Source organism: Scyliorhinus torazame, chromosome 5 (genome assembly GCF_047496885.1).
Source record: "Scyliorhinus torazame isolate Kashiwa2021f chromosome 5, sScyTor2.1, whole genome shotgun sequence".
NCBI classification, from domain to species: domain Eukaryota; kingdom Metazoa; phylum Chordata; class Chondrichthyes; order Carcharhiniformes; family Scyliorhinidae; genus Scyliorhinus; species Scyliorhinus torazame.
Window position 1 is genome coordinate 11,446,827 of NC_092711.1, and position 21,973 is coordinate 11,468,799.

Consider the following 21,973-nt stretch of genomic DNA (forward strand, 5'->3'; position numbering starts at 1 on the left):
ACAGTGTGTTCTAACGAGTGCACAGTCTATATCGCTATTACAGTGTGTACTAACGTGTGTACAGTCTATATCTCTATTACAGTGTGTACTAAGGGGTGTACGGTCTCTATCTCTATTACAGTGTGTACTAACGGGTGTACAGTCTATAGCTCTCTTACAGTGTGTACTAACGTGTGCACAGTCTATATCTCTATTACAGTGTGTAAAACATGTGTACAGGCTATATCTCTATTGCAGTGTGTACTAACGTGTGTACAATCTATATCTCTATTACAGTGTGCACTAATGGGTGTATGGTCTATTACAGTGTGTACTAACAGATGTATGGTCTATATCTCTATTACAGTGAGTACTAACGGGTGTACGGTCTATATCTCTTTTGCAGTGTGTACTAACTGGTGTACGGTCTATTACAGTGAGTACTAACGTGTGTAAGGTCTATATCTCTATTACTGTGTGTACTAACGGGTTTATGGTCTATTACAGTGTGTACTAACGGGTGTACGGTCTATATCTTTATTACAGTGTGTACTAACGTGTGTACGGTCTATATGTATATTACAGTGTGCACTAACGGGTGCACGATCTATAACTCCATTACAGTGTGTACTAACGGGTGTATGGTCTATATCTCTATTACAGTGTGTACTAACGGGTGTACGGTCTATTACAGTGTGCACTAATGGGTATACGATCTATAACTCTATTACAGTGTGCACTAATGGGTGTACGATCTATATCTCTATTACAGTGTGTACTAACAGGTGTATGGTCGATTACAGTGTGTACTAACGGGTGTATGGTCTATCTCTCTATTACAGTGAGCACTAACGGGTGTACGGTCGATATCTCTATTACAGTGTGTACTAATGGGTGTACGGTCTATATCTCTGTTACAGTGTGTACTAACGGGTGTACGGTCTATATCTCTATTACAGTGTGTACTAACAGGTGTATGGTCGATTACAGTGTGTACTAACGGGTGTATGGTCTATATCTCTATTACAGTGTGCACTAACGGGTGTACGGTCTATATCTCTATTGCAGTGTGTACTAACGGGTGTACGGTCTATATCTCTATTACAGTGTGTACTAACGGGTGTACGGTCTATGTCTCTATTACAGTGTGTACTAACAGGTGTATGGTCGATTACAGTGTGTACTAACGGGTGTACGGTCTATATCTCTGTTACAGTGTGTACTAACGGGTGTACGGTCTATATCTCCATTACAGTGTGTACTAACAGGTGTATGGTCTATATCTCTATTACAGTGTGCACTAACGGGTGTACGGTCCATGTCTCTATTACAGTGTGCACTAACCGGTGTACGATCTATAACTCTATTACAGTGTGTACGAACGGATGTACGGTCTATATCTCTATTACAGTGTGTACTAACGGGTGTATGGTCTATTACAGTGTGTACTAACGGGTGTACGGTCTATAAGTCTATTAAAGTGTGCACTAACGGGTGTACGGTCTATATCTCTATTACAGTGTGCACTAACGGGTGTACGATCTATAACTCCATTACAGTGTGTACTAACGGGTGTATGGTCTATATCTCTATTACAGTGTGTACTAACGGGTGTATGGTCTATTACAGTGTGTACTAACGGGTGTACGGTCTATTTCTCTATTACAGTGTGCACTAACGGGTGTATGGTCTATATCTCTATTACAGTGTGTACTAACGTGTGTACGGTCTATATCTCTATTACAGTGTGCACTAACGGGTGTACGATCTATAACTCCATTACAGTGTGTACTAACGGGTGTATGGTCTATATGTCTATTACAGTGTGTACTAACGGGTGTATGGTCTATTACAGTGTGTACTAACGGGTGTACGGTCTTTATCTCTATTACAGTGTGCACTAACGGGTGTATGGTCTATATCTCTATTACAGTGTGCACTAATGGGTGTACGATCTATATCTCTATTACAGTGTGTACTAATGGGTGTACGATCTATATCTCTATTACAGTGTGTACTAACAGGTGTATGGTCGATTACAGTGTGTACTAACGGGTGTATGGTCTATATCTCAATTACAGTGTGCACTAACGGGTGTACGGTCTATATCTCTATTACAGTGTGTACTAACGGGTGTACGGTCTATATCTCTATTACAGTGTGTACTAACGTGTGCACGGTCTATATCTCTATTACAGTGTGCACTAACGGGTGTACGATCTATAACTCCATTACAGTGTGTACTAACGGGTGTATGGTCTATATCTCTATTACAGTGTGTACTAACGGGTGTATGGTCTATAACAGTGTGTACTAACGGGTGTACGGTCTTTAACTCTTTACAGTGTGAACTAACAGGTGTACGGTCTACAACTCTATTACAGTGTGTACTAACGGGTGTACGGTCTATATCTCTATTACAGTGTTTACTAACGTGTGTACGGTCTATGTCACTATTACCGTGTGGACTAACAGGTGTATGGTCGATTACAGTGTGCACTAACGGGTGTACGATCTATAACTCCATTACAGTGTGTACTAACGGGTGTATGGTCTATATGTCTATTACAGTGTGTACTAACGGGTGTATGGTCTATTACAGTGTGTACTAACGGGTGTACGGTCTTTATCTCTATTACAGTGTGCACTAACGGGTGTATGGTCTATATCTCTATTACAGTGTGCACTAATGGGTGTACGATCTATATCTCTATTACAGTGTGTACTAATGGGTGTACGATCTATATCTCTATTACAGTGTGTACTAACAGGTGTATGGTCGATTACAGTGTGTACTAACGGGTGTATGGTCTATATCTCAATTACAGTGTGCACTAACGGGTGTACGGTCTATATCTCTATTACAGTGTGTACTAACGGGTGTACGGTCTATATCTCTATTACAGTGTGTACTATCGTGTGCACGGTCTATATCTCTATTACAGTGTGCACTAACGGGTGTACGATCTTTTACTCCATTACAGTGTGTACTAACGGGTGTATGGTCTATATCTCTATTACAGTGTGTACTAACGGGTGTCTGGTCTATAACAGTGTGTACTAACGGGTGTACGGTCTTTAACTCTTTACAGTGTGTACTAACAGGTGTACGGTCTATAACTCTATTACAGTGTGTACTAACGGGTGTACGGTCTATATCTCTATTACAGTGTGTACTAACGTGTGTACGGTCTATGTCTCTATTACAGTGTGGACTAACAGGTGTATGGTCGATTACAGTGTGCACTAACGGGTGTACGATCGATAACTCCATTACAGATTGTACTAACGGGTGTACGGTCTATGTCTCTATTACATTGTGCACTAACGGGTGTACGGTCTATATCTCTATTACAGTGTGCACTAAGGGGCGTATGGTCTATTACACTGTGTACTAACGGGTGTACGGACTATATCTCTATTACAGTGTGCACTAAGGGGTTTATGGTCTATTACAGCGTGTACTAACGGGTATACGGTCTATATCTCTATTACAGTGTGCACTAACGGGTGTATGGTCTATAACTCCTTTACAGTGTGTAATAATGGGTGTATGGTCTATAACTCCATTACAGTGTGTAATAAAGGGTGTATGGTCTATAACTCCATTACAGTGTGTAATAATGGGTGTACGGTCTATTACAGTGTGTACGAACAGGTGTACGATCTATAACTCTATTACAGTGTGTACGAACGGATGTACGGTCTATATCTCTATTACAGTGTTTACTAACGGGTGTATGGTCTATTACAGTGTGTACTAACGGGTGTACGGTCTATAAGTCTATTAAAGTGTGCACTAACGGGTGTACGGTCTATATCTCTATTACAGTGTGCACTAACGGGTGTACGATCTATAACTCCATTACAGTGTGTACTAACGGGTGTATGGTCTATATCTCTATTACAGTGTGTACTAACGGGTGTATGGTCTATTACAGTGTGTACTAACGGGTGTACGGTCTATTTCTCTATTACAGTGTGCACTAACGGGTGTATGGTCTATATCTCTATTACAGTGTGTACTAACGTGTGTACGGTCTATATCTCTATTACAGTGTGCACTAACGGGTGTACGATCTATAACTCCATTACAGTGTGTACTAACGGGTGTATGGTCTATATGTCTATTACAGTGTGTACTAACGGGTGTATGGTCTATTACAGTGTGTACTAACGGGTGTACGGTCTTTATCTCTATTACAGTGTGCACTAACGGGTGTATGGTCTATATCTCTATTACAGTGTGCACTAATGGGTGTACGATCTATATCTCTATTACAGTGTGTACTAATGGGTGTACGATCTATATCTCTATTACAGTGTGTACTAACAGGTGTATGGTCGATTACAGTGTGTACTAACGGGTGTATGGTCTATATCTCAATTACAGTGTGCACTAACGGGTGTACGGTCTATATCTCTATTACAGTGTGTACTAACGGGTGTACGGTCTATATCTCTATTACAGTGTGTACTAACGTGTGCACGGTCTATATCTCTATTACAGTGTGCACTAACGGGTGTACGATCTATAACTCCATTACAGTGTGTACTAACGGGTGTATGGTCTATATCTCTATTACAGTGTGTACTAACGGGTGTATGGTCTATAACAGTGTGTACTAACGGGTGTACGGTCTTTAACTCTTTACAGTGTGAACTAACAGGTGTACGGTCTACAACTCTATTACAGTGTGTACTAACGGGTGTACGGTCTATATCTCTATTACAGTGTTTACTAACGTGTGTACGGTCTATGTCACTATTACCGTGTGGACTAACAGGTGTATGGTCGATTACAGTGTGCACTAACGGGTGTACGATCTATAACTCCATTACAGTGTGTACTAACGGGTGTATGGTCTATATGTCTATTACAGTGTGTACTAACGGGTGTATGGTCTATTACAGTGTGTACTAACGGGTGTACGGTCTTTATCTCTATTACAGTGTGCACTAACGGGTGTATGGTCTATATCTCTATTACAGTGTGCACTAATGGGTGTACGATCTATATCTCTATTACAGTGTGTACTAATGGGTGTACGATCTATATCTCTATTACAGTGTGTACTAACAGGTGTATGGTCGATTACAGTGTGTACTAACGGGTGTATGGTCTATATCTCAATTACAGTGTGCACTAACGGGTGTACGGTCTATATCTCTATTACAGTGTGTACTAACGGGTGTACGGTCTATATCTCTATTACAGTGTGTACTATCGTGTGCACGGTCTATATCTCTATTACAGTGTGCACTAACGGGTGTACGATCTTTTACTCCATTACAGTGTGTACTAACGGGTGTATGGTCTATATCTCTATTACAGTGTGTACTAACGGGTGTCTGGTCTATAACAGTGTGTACTAACGGGTGTACGGTCTTTAACTCTTTACAGTGTGTACTAACAGGTGTACGGTCTATAACTCTATTACAGTGTGTACTAACGGGTGTACGGTCTATATCTCTATTACAGTGTGTACTAACGTGTGTACGGTCTATGTCTCTATTACAGTGTGGACTAACAGGTGTATGGTCGATTACAGTGTGCACTAACGGGTGTACGATCGATAACTCCATTACAGATTGTACTAACGGGTGTACGGTCTATGTCTCTATTACATTGTGCACTAACGGGTGTACGGTCTATATCTCTATTACAGTGTGCACTAAGGGGCGTATGGTCTATTACACTGTGTACTAACGGGTGTACGGACTATATCTCTATTACAGTGTGCACTAAGGGCTTTATGGTCTATTACAGCGTGTACTAACGGGTATACGGTCTATATCTCTATTACAGTGTGCACTAACGGGTGTATGGTCTATAACTCCTTTACAGTGTGTAATAATGGGTGTATGGTCTATAACTCCATTACAGTGTGTAATAAAGGGTGTATGGTCTATAACTCCATTACAGTGTGTAATAATGGGTGTACGGTCTATTACAGTGTGTACGAACAGGTGTACGATCTATAACTCTATTACAGTGTGTACGAACGGATGTACGGTCTATATCTCTATTACAGTGTTTACTAACGGGTGTATGGTCTATTACAGTGTGTACTAACGGGTGTACGGTCTATAAGTCTATTAAAGTGTGCACTAACGGGTGTACGGTCTATATCTCTATTACAGTGTGCACTAACGGGTGTACGATCTATAACTCCATTACAGTGTGTACTAACGGGTGTATGGTCTATATCTCTATTACAGTGTGTACTAACGGGTGTATGGTCTATTACAGTGTGTACTAACGGGTGTACGGTCTATTTCTCTATTACAGTGTGCACTAACGGGTGTATGGTCTATATCTCTATTACAGTGTGTACTAACGTGTGTACGGTCTATATCTCTATTACAGTGTGCACTAACGGGTGTACGATCTATAACTCCATTACAGTGTGTACTAACGGGTGTATGGTCTATATGTCTATTACAGTGTGTACTAACGGGTGTATGGTCGATTACAGTGTGCACTAACAGGTGTACGATCGATAACTCCATTACAGATTGTACTAACGGGTGTACGGTCTATGTCTCTATTACATTGTGCACTAACGGGTGTACGGTCTATATCTCTATTACAGTGTGTACTAACGGGTGTATGGTCTATGTCTCTATTACAGTGTGCACTAACGGGTGTACGGTCTATGTCTCTATTCCAGTGTGCACTAACGGGTGTACGGTCTATATCTCTATTACAGTGTGCACTAACGGGTGTACGGTCTATGTCTCTATTACAGTGTGCACTAACCGGTGTACGATCTATATCTCTATTGCAGTGTGTACTAACGGGTGTACGATCTATATCTCTATTACAGTGTGCACTAATGGGTGTATGGTCTATTACAGTGTGTACTAACAGGTGTATAGTCTATATCTCTATTACAGTGTGTACTAACGGGTGTACGGTCTATATCTCTATTACAGTGTGTATTAACGGGTGTATGGTCCAAATCTCTATTACAGTGTGAACTAACGGGTATACGGCTATTAACGGGAGTATGGTCTATTACAGTGTGTACTAATGGGTGTATGGTCTATTACAGTGTGTACTAATGGATGTATGGTCTATTACAGTGTATACCAACAGGTGTACGGTCTATATCTCTTTTACAGTGTGCACTAAGGGGCGTATGGTCTATTACACTGTGTACTAACGGGTGTACGGTCTATATCTCTATTACAGTGTGCACTAAGGGGTTTATGGTCTATTACAGCGTGTACTAACGGGTATACGGTCTATATCTCTATTACAGTGTGCACTAACGGGTGTATGGTCTATTAAAGTGTGCACTAATGGGTGTATGGTCTATAACTCCTTTACAGTGTGTAATAATGGGTGTATGGTCTATAACTCCATTACAGTGTGTAATAAAGGGTGTATGGTCTATAACTCCATTACAGTGTGTAATAATGGGTGTACGGTCTATTACAGTGTGTACGAACGGATGTACGGTCTATAAGTCTATTAAAGTGTGCACTAACGGGTGTACGGTCTATATCTCTATTACAGTGTGCACTAACGGGTGTACGATCTATAACTCCATTACAGTGTGTACTAACGGGTGTATGGTCTATATCTCTATTACAGTGTGTACTAACGGGTGTATGGTCTATTACAGTGTGTACTAACGGGTGTACGGTCTATTTCTCTATTACAGTGTGCACTAACTTGTGTATGGTCTATATCTCTATTACAGTGTGTACTAACGTGTGTACGGTCTATATCTCTATTACAGTGTGCACTAACGGGTGTACGATCTATAACTCCATTACAGTGTGTACTAACGGGTGTATGGTCTATATGTCTATTACAGTGTGTACTAACGGGTGTATGGTCTATTACAGTGTGTACTAACGGGTGTACGGTCTTTATCTCTATTACAGTGTGCACTAACGGGTGTATGGTCTATATCTCTATTACAGTGTGCACTAATGGGTGTACGATCTATATCTCTATTACAGTGTGTACTAATGGGTGTACGATCTATATCTCTATTACAGTGTGTACTAACAGGTGTATGGTCGATTACAGTGTGTACTAACGGGTGTATGGTCTATATCTCAATTACAGTGTGCACTAACGGGTGTACGGTCTATATCTCTATTACAGTGTGTACTAACGGGTGTACGGTCTATATCTCTATTACAGTGTGTACTAACGTGTGCACGGTCTATATCTCTATTACAGTGTGCACTAACGGGTGTACGATCTATAACTCCATTACAGTGTGTACTAACGGGTGTATGGTCTATATCTCTATTACAGTGTGTACTAACGGGTGTATGGTCTAGAACAGTGTGTACTAACGGGTGTACGGTCTTTAACTCTTTACAGTGTGTACTAACAGGTGTACGGTCTATAACTCTATTACAGTGTGTACTAACGGGTGAACGGTCTATATCTCTATTACAGTGTGTACTAACGGGTGTACGGTCTATATCTCTATTACAGTGTGCACTAACGGGTGTACGGTCTATGTCTCTATTGCAGTGTGCACTAACGGGTGTACGATCTATATCTCTATTGCAGTGTGTACTAACGGGTGTACGATCTATATCTCTATTACAGTGTGCACTAATGGGTATATGGTCTATTACAGTATGTACTAACAGGTGTATAGTCTATATCTCTATTACAGTGTGTACTAACGGGTGTACGGTCTATATCTCTATTACAGTGCGTACTAACGGGTGTATGGTCTATATCTCTATTACAGTGTGTACTAACGGGTGTACGGTCTATATCTCTATTACAGTGTGTACTAACGGGTGTACGGTCTATATCTCTGTTACAGTGTGTACTAACGGGTGTACGGTCTATATCTCTATTACAGTGTGTACTAACGGGTGTATGGTCTATATCTCTATTACAGTGTATACTAACAGGTGTACGGTCTATATCTCTATTACAGTGTGTATTAACGGGCGTATGGTCTATTACAGTGTGTACTAATGGGTGTATGGTCTATTACAGTGTGTACTAATGGATGTATGGCCTATTACAGTGTGTACTGACAGGTGTACGGTCTATATCTCTATTACAGTGTGCACTAAGGGGTGTATGGTCAATTACAGTGTGTACTAACGGGTGTACGGTCTATATCTCTATTACAGTGTGCAATAAGGGGTGTATGGTCTATTATAGTGTGTACGAACGGGTGTACGGTCTAAATCTCTATTACAGTGTGTACTAATGGGTGTATGGTCTATTACAGTGTGTACTAATCGATGTATGGTCTATTACAGTGTGTACTAATGGGTGCACGGTCTATATCTCTATTACAGTGTGCACTAATGGGTGTATGGTCTAGTACAGTGTGTACTAATGGGTGTATGGTCTATTACAGTGTGTACTAATGGATGAATGGTCTATTACAGTGTGTACTAACGGGTGTACGGTCTATATCGCTATTACAGTGTGCACTAAGGGGTGTATGGTCTATTACAGTGTGTACTAACGGGTGTACGGTCTATATCTCTATTACAGTGTGCACTAAGAGGTGTATGGTCTATTACCGTGTGTACTAACGGGTGTACGGTCTATATCTCTATTACAGTTTGCACTAACGTGTGAATGGTCTATTACAGTGTGCACTAACAAGTGTATGGGATGGTCTATTACAGTGTGTACTAACGGGTGTATGGGATGATCTATTACAGTGTGCACTAATGGTTGTATGTTCTATAACTCCATTACAGTGTATAATAATGGCTGCATGGTCTATAACTCCATTACAGTGTGTAATAATGGGTGTATGGTCTATAACTCCATCACAGTGTGTAGTAATGGGTGTACGGTATATTACAGTGTGTACTAACAGGTGTACAATCTATAACTCCATTACAGTGTGTACTAACGTGTGTACGGTCTAAATCCCTATTACGGTGTGTACTAATGGGTGTATGGTCTATTAAAGTGTGTACTAATTGATGTATGGTCTATTACAGTGTGTACTAACGGGTGTATGGTCTATTACAGTGTGTACAAATGGGCGTATGGTCTATTACAGTGTGTACCAATGGATGTATGGTCTATTACAGTGTGTACTAACGGGTGTACGGTCTATATCTCTATTACAGTGTGCACGAAGGGGTGCATGGTCTATTACAGTGTGTACTAACGGGTGCATGGTCTATTACAGTGTGTACTAATGGGTGTATGGTCTATTACAGTGTGTACTAACACGTGTACATCTATAACTCCATTACAGTGTGTACTAACGTGTGTACGGTCTAAATCTCTATTACAGTGTGTACTAATGGGTGTATGGTCTATTACAGTGTGTACTAATGGATGTATGGTCTATTACAGTGTGTACTAATGGGTGTACGGTCTATATCTCTAATACAGTGTGCACTAATGGGTGTATGGTCTATTACAGTGTGTACTAATGGGTGTATGGTCTATTACAGTGTGTACTAATGGGTGTATGGTCTATTAGAGTGTGTACTAATGGATGTATGGTCTATCACAGTGTGTACTAACAGGTGTACGGTCTATCTCTCTATTACAGTGTGCACTAAGGGGTGTGTGGTCTATTACAGTGTGTACTAACGGGTGTACGGTCTATATCTCTATTACAGTGTGCACTAAGGGGTGCATGGTCTATTACAGTGTGTACTAACAGGTGTACGATCTATAACTCCATTACAGTGTGTACTAAGGGGTGTATGGTCTATATCTCTATTACAGTGTGTACTAACGGGTGTATGGTCTATTACAGTTTGTACTAACAGGTGTACGGTCTTTATCTCTATTACAGTGTGTACTAACAGGTGTACGGTCTATAACTCTATTACAGTGTGTACTAACGGGTGTACGGTCTATATCTCTATTACAGTGTGTACTAACAGGTGTATGGTCGATTACAGTGTGTACTAACGGGTGTATGGTCTATCTCTCTATTACAGTGAGCACTAACGGGTGTACGGTCGATATCTCTATTACAGTGTGTACTAATGGGTGTACGGTCTATATCTCTGTTACAGTGTGTACTAACGGGTGTACGGTCTATATCTCTATTACAGTGTGTACTAACAGGTGTATGGTCGATTACAGTGTGTACTAACGGGTGTATGGTCTATATCTCTATTACAGTGTGCACTAACGGGAGTACGGTCAATATCTCTATTGCAGTGTGTACTAACGGGTGTACGGTCTATATCTCTATTACAGTGTGTACTAACGGGTGTACGGTCTATGTCTCTATTACAGTGTGTACTAACAGGTGTATGGTCGATTACAGTGTGTACTAACGGGTGTACGGTCTATATCTCTGTTACAGTGTGTACCAACGGGTGTACGGTCTATATCTCCATTACAGTGTGTACTAACAGGTGTATGGTCTATATCTCTATTACAGTATGCACTAACGGGTGTACGGTCCATGTCTCTATTACAGTGTGCACTAACCGGTGTACGATCTATAACTCTATTACAGTGTGTACGAACGGATGTACGGTCTATATCTCTATTACAGTGTGTACTAACGGGTGTATGGTCTATTACAGTGTGTACTAACGGGTGTACGGTCTATAAGTCTATTAAAGTGTGCACTAACGGGTGTACGGTCTATATCTCTATTACAGTGTGCACTAACGGGTGTACGATCTATAACTCCATTACAGTGTGTACTAACGGGTGTATGGTCTATATCTCTATTACAGTGTGTACTAACGGGTGTATGGTCTATTACAGTGTGTACTAACGGGTGTACGGTCTATTTCTCTATTACAGTGTGCACTAACGGGTGTATGGTCTATATCTCTATTACAGTGTGTACTAACGTGTGTACGGTCTATATCTCTATTACAGTGTGCACTAACGGGTGTACGATCTATAACTCCATTACAGTGTGTACTAACGGGTGTATGGTCTATATGTCTATTACAGTGTGTACTAACGGGTGTATGGTCTATTACAGTGTGTACTAACGGGTGTACGGTCTTTATCTCTATTACAGTGTGCACTAACGGGTGTATGGTCTATATCTCTATTACAGTGTGCACTAATGGGTGTACGATCTATATCTCTATTACAGTGTGTACTAATGGGTGTACGATCTATATCTCTATTACAGTGTGTACTAACAGGTGTATGGTCGATTACAGTGTGTACTAACGGGTGTATGGTCTATATCTCAATTACAGTGTGCACTAACGGGTGTACGGTCTATATCTCTATTACAGTGTGTACTAACGGGTGTACGGTCTATATCTCTATTACAGTGTGTACTAACGTGTGCACGGTCTATATCTCTATTACAGTGTGCACTAACGGGTGTACGATCTATAACTCCATTACAGTGTGTACTAACGGGTGTATGGTCTATATCTCTATTACAGTGTGTACTAACGGGTGTATGGTCTATAACAGTGTGTACTAACGGGTGTACGGTCTTTAACTCTTTACAGTGTGAACTAACAGGTGTACGGTCTACAACTCTATTACAGTGTGTACTAACGGGTGTACGGTCTATATCTCTATTACAGTGTTTACTAACGTGTGTACGGTCTATGTCACTATTACCGTGTGGACTAACAGGTGTATGGTCGATTACAGTGTGCACTAACGGGTGTACGATCTATAACTCCATTACAGTGTGTACTAACGGGTGTATGGTCTATATGTCTATTACAGTGTGTACTAACGGGTGTATGGTCTATTACAGTGTGTACTAACGGGTGTACGGTCTTTATCTCTATTACAGTGTGCACTAACGGGTGTATGGTCTATATCTCTATTACAGTGTGCACTAATGGGTGTACGATCTATATCTCTATTACAGTGTGTACTAATGGGTGTACGATCTATATCTCTATTACAGTGTGTACTAACAGGTGTATGGTCGATTACAGTGTGTACTAACGGGTGTATGGCCTATATCTCAATTACAGTGTGCACTAACGGGTGTACGGTCTATATCTCTATTACAGTGTGTACTAACGGGTGTACGGTCTATATCTCTATTACAGTGTGTACTATCGTGTGCACGGTCTATATCTCTATTACAGTGTGCACTAACGGGTGTACGATCTTTTACTCCATTACAGTGTGTACTAACGGGTGTATGGTCTATATCTCTATTACAGTGTGTACTAACGGGTGTCTGGTCTATAACAGTGTGTACTAACGGGTGTACGGTCTTTAACTCTTTACAGTGTGTACTAACAGGTGTACGGTCTATAACTCTATTACAGTGTGTACTAACGGGTGTACGGTCTATATCTCTATTACAGTGTGTACTAACGTGTGTACGGTCTATGTCTCTATTACAGTGTGGACTAACAGGTGTATGGTCGATTACAGTGTGCACTAACGGGTGTACGATCGATAACTCCATTACAGATTGTACTAACGGGTGTACGGTCTATGTCTCTATTACATTGTGCACTAACGGGTGTACGGTCTATATCTCTATTACAGTGTGCACTAAGGGGCGTATGGTCTATTACACTGTGTACTAACGGGTGTACGGACTATATCTCTATTACAGTGTGCACTAAGGGGTTTATGGTCTATTACAGCGTGTACTAACGGGTATACGGTCTATATCTCTATTACAGTGTGCACTAACGGGTGTATGGTCTATAACTCCTTTACAGTGTGTAATAATGGGTGTATGGTCTATAACTCCATTACAGTGTGTAATAAAGGGTGTATGGTCTATAACTCCATTACAGTGTGTAATAATGGGTGTACGGTCTATTACAGTGTGTACGAACAGGTGTACGATCTATAACTCTATTACAGTGTGTACGAACGGATGTACGGTCTATATCTCTATTACAGTGTTTACTAACGGGTGTATGGTCTATTACAGTGTGTACTAACGGGTGTACGGTCTATAAGTCTATTAAAGTGTGCACTAACGGGTGTACGGTCTATATCTCTATTACAGTGTGCACTAACGGGTGTACGATCTATAACTCCATTACAGTGTGTACTAACGGGTGTATGGTCTATATCTCTATTACAGTGTGTACTAACGGGTGTATGGTCTATTACAGTGTGTACTAACGGGTGTACGGTCTATTTCTCTATTACAGTGTGCACTAACGGGTGTATGGTCTATATCTCTATTACAGTGTGTACTAACGTGTGTACGGTCTATATCTCTATTACAGTGTGCACTAACGGGTGTACGATCTATAACTCCATTACAGTGTGTACTAACGGGTGTATGGTCTATATGTCTATTACAGTGTGTACTAACGGGTGTATGGTCGATTACAGTGTGCACTAACAGGTGTACGATCGATAACTCCATTACAGATTGTACTAACGGGTGTACGGTCTATGTCTCTATTACATTGTGCACTAACGGGTGTACGGTCTATATCTCTATTACAGTGTGTACTAACGGGTGTATGGTCTATGTCTCTATTACAGTGTGCACTAACGGGTGTACGGTCTATGTCTCTATTCCAGTGTGCACTAACGGGTGTACGGTCTATATCTCTATTACAGTGTGCACTAACGGGTGTACGGTCTATGTCTCTATTACAGTGTGCACTAACCGGTGTACGATCTATATCTCTATTGCAGTGTGTACTAACGGGTGTACGATCTATATCTCTATTACAGTGTGCACTAATGGGTGTATGGTCTATTACAGTGTGTACTAACAGGTGTATAGTCTATATCTCTATTACAGTGTGTACTAACGGGTGTACGGTCTATATCTCTATTACAGTGTGTATTAACGGGTGTATGGTCCAAATCTCTATTACAGTGTGAACTAACGGGTATACGGCTATTAACGGGAGTATGGTCTATTACAGTGTGTACTAATGGGTGTATGGTCTATTACAGTGTGTACTAATGGATGTATGGTCTATTACAGTGTATACCAACAGGTGTACGGTCTATATCTCTATTACAGTGTGCACTAAGGGGCGTATGGTCTATTACACTGTGTACTAACGGGTGTACGGTCTATATCTCTATTACAGTGTGCACTAAGGGGTTTATGGTCTATTACAGCGTGTACTAACGGGTATACGGTCTATATCTCTATTACAGTGTGCACTAACGGGTGTATGGTCTATTAAAGTGTGCACTAATGGGTGTATGGTCTATAACTCCTTTACAGTGTGTAATAATGGGTGTATGGTCTATAACTCCATTACAGTGTGTAATAAAGGGTGTATGGTCTATAACTCCATTACAGTGTGTAATAATGGGTGTACGGTCTATTACAGTGTGTACGAACGGATGTACGGTCTATAAGTCTATTAAAGTGTGCACTAACGGGTGTACGGTCTATATCTCTATTACAGTGTGCACTAACGGGTGTACGATCTATAACTCCATTACAGTGTGTACTAACGGGTGTATGGTCTATATCTCTATTACAGTGTGTACTAACGGGTGTATGGTCTATTACAGTGTGTACTAACGGGTGTACGGTCTATTTCTCTATTACAGTGTGCACTAACTTGTGTATGGTCTATATCTCTATTACAGTGTGTACTAACGTGTGTACGGTCTATATCTCTATTACAGTGTGCACTAACGGGTGTACGATCTATAACTCCATTACAGTGTGTACTAACGGGTGTATGGTCTATATGTCTATTACAGTGTGTACTAACGGGTGTATGGTCTATTACAGTGTGTACTAACGGGTGTACGGTCTTTATCTCTATTACAGTGTGCACTAACGGGTGTATGGTCTATATCTCTATTACAGTGTGCACTAATGGGTGTACGATCTATATCTCTATTACAGTGTGTACTAATGGGTGTACGATCTATATCTCTATTACAGTGTGTACTAACAGGTGTATGGTCGATTACAGTGTGTACTAACGGGTGTATGGTCTATATCTCAATTACAGTGTGCACTAACGGGTGTACGGTCTATATCTCTATTACAGTGTGTACTAACGGGTGTACGGTCTATATCTCTATTACAGTGTGTACTAACGTGTGCACGGTCTATATCTCTATTACAGTGTGCACTAACGGGTGTACGATCTATAACTCCATTACAGTGTGTACTAACGGGTGTATGGTCTATATCTCTATTACAGTGTGTACTAACGGGTGTATGGTCTAGAACAGTGTGTACTAACGGGTGTACGGTCTTTAACTCTTTACAGTGTGTACTAACAGGTGTACGGTCTATAACTCTATTACAGTGTGTACTAACGGGTGAACGGTCTATATCTCTATTACAGTGTGTACTAACGGGTGTACGGTCTATATCTCTATTACAGTGTGCACTAACGGGTGTACGGTCTATGTCTCTATTGCAGTGTGCACTAACGGGTGTACGATCTATATCTCTATTGCAGTGTGTACTAACGGGTGTACGATCTATATCTCTATTACAGTGTGCACTAATGGGTATATGGTCTATTACAGTATGTACTAACAGGTGTATAGTCTATATCTCTATTACAGTGTGTACTAACGGGTGTACGGTCTATATCTCTATTACAGTGCGTACTAACGGGTGTATGGTCTATATCTCTATTACAGTGTGTACTAACGGGTGTACGGTCTATATCTCTATTACAGTGTGTACTAACGGGTGTACGGTCTATATCTCTGTTACAGTGTGTACTAACGGGTGTACGGTCTATATCTCTATTACAGTGTGTACTAACGGGTGTATGGTCTATATCTCTATTACAGTGTATACTAACAGGTGTACGGTCTATATCTCTATTACAGTGTGTATTAACGGGCGTATGGTCTATTACAGTGTGTACTAATGGGTGTATGGTCTATTACAGTGTGTACTAATGGATGTATGGCCTATTACAGTGTGTACTGACAGGTGTACGGTCTATATCTCTATTACAGTGTGCACTAAGGGGTGTATGGTCAATTACAGTGTGTACTAACGGGTGTACGGTCTATATCTCTATTACAGTGTGCAATAAGGGGTGTATGGTCTATTATAGTGTGTACGAACGGGTGTACGGTCTAAATCTCTATTACAGTGTGTACTAATGGGTGTATGGTCTATTACAGTGTGTACTAATCGATGTATGGTCTATTACAGTGTGTACTAATGGGTGCACGGTCTATATCTCTATTACAGTGTGCACTAATGGGTGTATGGTCTAGTACAGTGTGTACTAATGGGTGTATGGTCTATTACAGTGTGTACTAATGGATGAATGGTCTATTACAGTGTGTACTAACGGGTGTACGGTCTATATCGCTATTACAGTGTGCACTAAGGGGTGTATGGTCTATTACAGTGTGTACTAACGGGTGTACGGTCTATATCTCTATTACAGTGTGCACTAAGAGGTGTATGGTCTATTACCGTGTGTACTAACGGGTGTACGGTCTATATCTCTATTACAGTTTGCACTAACGTGTGAATGGTCTATTACAGTGTGCACTAACAAGTGTATGGGATGGTCTATTACAGTGTGTACTAACGGGTGTATGGGATGATCTATTACAGTGTGCACTAATGGGTGTATGGTCTATAACTCCATTACAGTGTATAATAATGGCTGCATGGTCTATAACTCCATTACAGTGTGTAATAATGGGTGTATGGTCTATAACTCCATTACAGTGTGTAGTAATGGGTGTACGGTCTATTACAGTGTGTACTAACAGGTGTACAATCTATAACTCCATTACAGTGTGTACTAACGTGTGTACGGTCTAAATCCCTATTACGGTGTGTACTAATGGGTGTATGGTCTATTAAAGTGTGTACTAATTGATGTATGGTCTATTACAGTGTGTACTAACGGGTGTATGGTCTATTACAGTGTGTACAAATGGGCGTATGGTCTATTACAGTGTGTACCAATGGATGTATGGTCTATTACAGTGTGTACTAACGGGTGTACGGTCTATATCTCTATTACAGTGTGCACGAAGGGGTGCATGGTCTATTACAGTGTGTACTAACGGGTGCATGGTCTATTACAGTGTGTACTAATGGGTGTATGGTCTATTACAGTGTGTACTAACACGTGTACATCTATAACTCCATTACAGTGTGTACTAACGTGTGTACGGTCTAAATCTCTATTACAGTGTGTACTAATGGGTGTATGGTCTATTACAGTGTGTACTAATGGATGTATGGTCTATTACAGTGTGTACTAATGGGTGTACGGTCTATATCTCTAATACAGTGTGCACTAATGGGTGTATGGTCTATTACAGTGTGTACTAATGGGTGTATGGTCTATTACAGTGTGTACTAATGGGTGTATGGTCTATTAGAGTGTGTACTAATGGATGTATGGTCTATCACAGTGTGTACTAACAGGTGTACGGTCTATCTCTCTATTACAGTGTGCACTAAGGGGTGTGTGGTCTATTACAGTGTGTACTAACGGGTGTACGGTCTATATCTCTATTACAGTGTGCACTAAGGGGTGCATGGTCTATTACAGTGTGTACTAACAGGTGTACGATCTATAACTCCATTACAGTGTGTACTAAGGGGTGTATGGTCTATATCTCTATTACAGTGTGTACTAACGGGTGTATGGTCTATTACAGTTTGTACTAACAGGTGTACGGTCTTTATCTCTATTACAGTGTGTACTAACAGGTGTACGGTCTATAACTCTATTACAGTGTGTACTAACGGGTGTACGGTCTATATCTCTATTACAGTGTGGACTAACAGGTGTATGGTCGATTAAAGTGTGCACTAACGGGTGTACGATCGATAACTCCATTACAGATTGTACTAACGGGTGTACGGTCTATAGCTCTATTACAGTGTGCACTAACGGGTGTACGATCTATATCTCTATTACAGTGTGTACTAACGGGTGTACGGTCTATATCTCTATTGCAGTGTGTACTAACGGGTGTACGATCTATATCTCTATTACAGTGTGCACTAATGGGTATATGGTCTATTACAGTATGTACTAACAGGTGTATAGTCTATATCTCTATTACAGTGTGTACTAACGGGTGTACGGTCTATATCTCTATTACAGTGTGTACTAACGGGTGTATGGTCTATATCTCTATTACAGTGTGTACTAACGGGTGTACGGTCTATATCTCTATTACAGTGTGTACTAACGGGTGTACGGTCTATATCTCTATTACAGTGTGTACTAACGGGTGTACGGTCTATATCTCTATTACAGTGTGCACTAACGGGTGTACGATCTATATCTCTATTACAGTGTGTACTAACGGGTGTACGGTCTATATCTCTATTACAGTGTGCACTAACGGGTGTACGGTCTATATCTCTATTACAGTGCGTACTAACGGGTGTATGGTCTATGTCTCTATTACAGTCTGTACTAACGCGTGTACGATCTATATCTCTATTGCAGTGTGTACTAACGGGTGTATGGTCTATGTCTCTATTACAGTGTGCACTAATGGGTGTACGGTCTATATCTCTATTACAGTGTGTACTAACGCGTGTACGGTCTATGCCTCTATTACAGTGTGCATTAATGGGTGGACGATCTACATCTCTATTGCATTGTGTTCTAACGGGTGGACGGTCTATGTCTCTATTACAGTGTGCCCTAACGTGTGTACGGTCTATATCTCTATTACAGTGTGCACTAACGGGTATACGGTCTATATCTCTATTACAGTGTGTACTAACGGGTGTACGGTCTATAACTCTGTTACAGTGTGTACTAACGGGTCTACGGTCTATATCTCTATTACAGTGTGTACTAACGTGTGTACGGTCTATATCTCTATTACAGTGTGCACTAACAGGTGTACGGTCTATATCTCTATTACAGTGTGTACTAACAGGTGTACGATCTATATCTCTATTACAGTGTGTACTAACAGGTGTACGATCTATATCTCTATTACAGTGTGTACTAACAGGTGTAAGATCGATTACAGTGTGTACAAAGGGTGTACGGTCTATATCTCTATTACAGTGTGTACTAACGAGTGTTCGGTCTATATCTCTATTACAGTTTGCACTAATCGGTGTATGGTGTATTACAGTGTGTACTAACAGGTGTATGGTCAATATCTCTATTACAGTGTGTACTAACGGGTGTATGGTCTATTACTGTGTGTACTAACGGGTGTACGGACTATGTCTCTATTACAGTGTGCACTAACGGGTGTACGATCTATATCTCTATTGCAGTGTGCACTAACGGGTGTACGGTCTATATCTCTATTACAGTGTGCACTAACGGGTGTCCGATCTATATCTCTATTACAGTGTGTACTAACGGGTGTACGGTCTATCTCTCTATTACAGTGTGCACTAATGGGTGTACGGTCTATATCTCTATTACAGTGCGTACTAACGGGTGTATGGTCTATGTCTCTATTACAGTCTGTACTAACGGGTGTACGATCTATATCTCTATTGCAGTGTGTACTAACGGGTGTATGGTCTATGTCTCTATTACAGTGTGCACTAATGGGTGTCCGGTCTATATCTCTATTACAGTGTGTACTAACGGGTGTACGGTCTATGCCTCTATTACAGTGTGCATTAACGGGTGGACGATCTACAGCTCTATTGCATTGTGTTCTAACGGGTGGACGGTCTATGTCTCTATTACAGTGTGCCCTAACGTGTGTACGGTCTATATCTCTATTACAGTGTGCACTAACGGGTATACGGTCTATATCTCTATTACAGTGTGTACTAACGGGTGTACGGTCTATAACTCTGTTACAGTGTGTACTAACGGGTGTACGGTCTATATCTCTATTACAGTGTGTACTAACGCGTGTATGGTCTATATCTCTATTACAGTGTGTACTAACAGGTGTACGGTGTATATCTCTATTACAGTGTGTACTAACGGGCGGATGGTCTATTACAATGTGTACTAACGGGTGTGCGGTCTATATCTCTGTTACAGTGTGTACTAACGGGTGTACGGTCTATATCTCTATTACAGTGTGTACTAACGGGTGTATGATCTATATCTCTATTGCAGTGTGTACTAACGGGTGTACGGTCTATATCTCTATTACAGTGTGTACTAACGGGTGTACGGTCTATGTCTCTATTACAGTGTGCACTAACGGGTGTATGATCTATATCTCTATTACAGTGTGCACTAACGGGTGTACGGTCTATGTCTCTATTACGGAGTGCACTAACAGGTGTACGGTCTATATCTCTATTACAGTGTGTACTAACGGGTGTACGGTCTATGTCTCTATTACAGTGTGCACTAACGGGTGTACGATCTACATCTCTATTGCTGTGTGTACTAACGGGTGTACGGTCTATGTCTCTATTACAGTGTGTACTAACGGGTGTACGGTCTATATCTCTATTACAGTGTGTACTAACGGGTGTATGGTCTATATCTCTATTACAGTGTGTACTAACGGGTGTACGGTCTATATCTCTATTACAGTGTGCACTAACGGGTGTACGGTCTATGTCTCTATTGCAGTGTTCACTAACGGGTGTACGATCTATATCTCTATTGCAGTGTGTACTAACGGGTGTACGATCTATATCTCTATTACAGTGTGCACTAATGGGTATATGGTCTATTACAGTATGTACTAACAGGTGTATAGTCTATATCTCTATTACAGTGTGTACTAACGGGTGTACGGTCTATATCTCTATTACAGTGTGTACTAACGGGTGTATGGTCTATATCTCTATTACAGTGTGTACTAACGGGTGTACGGTCTATATCTCTATTACAGTGTGTACTAACGGGTGTACGGTCTATATCTCTGTTACAGTGTGTACTAACGGGTGTACGGTCTATATCTCTATTACAGTGTGTACTAACGGGTGTATGGTCTATATCTCTATTACAGTGTGTACTAACAGGTGTACGGTCTATATCTCTATTACAGTGTGTACTAACGGGCGTATGGTCTATTACAGTGTGTACTAATGGATGTATGGCCTATTACAGTGTGTACTAACAGGTGTACGGTCTATAACTCTATTACAGTGTGCACTAAGGGGTGTATGGTCTATTACTGTGTGTACTAACGGGGGTACGGTCTATATCTCTATTACAGTGTGCAATAAGGGGT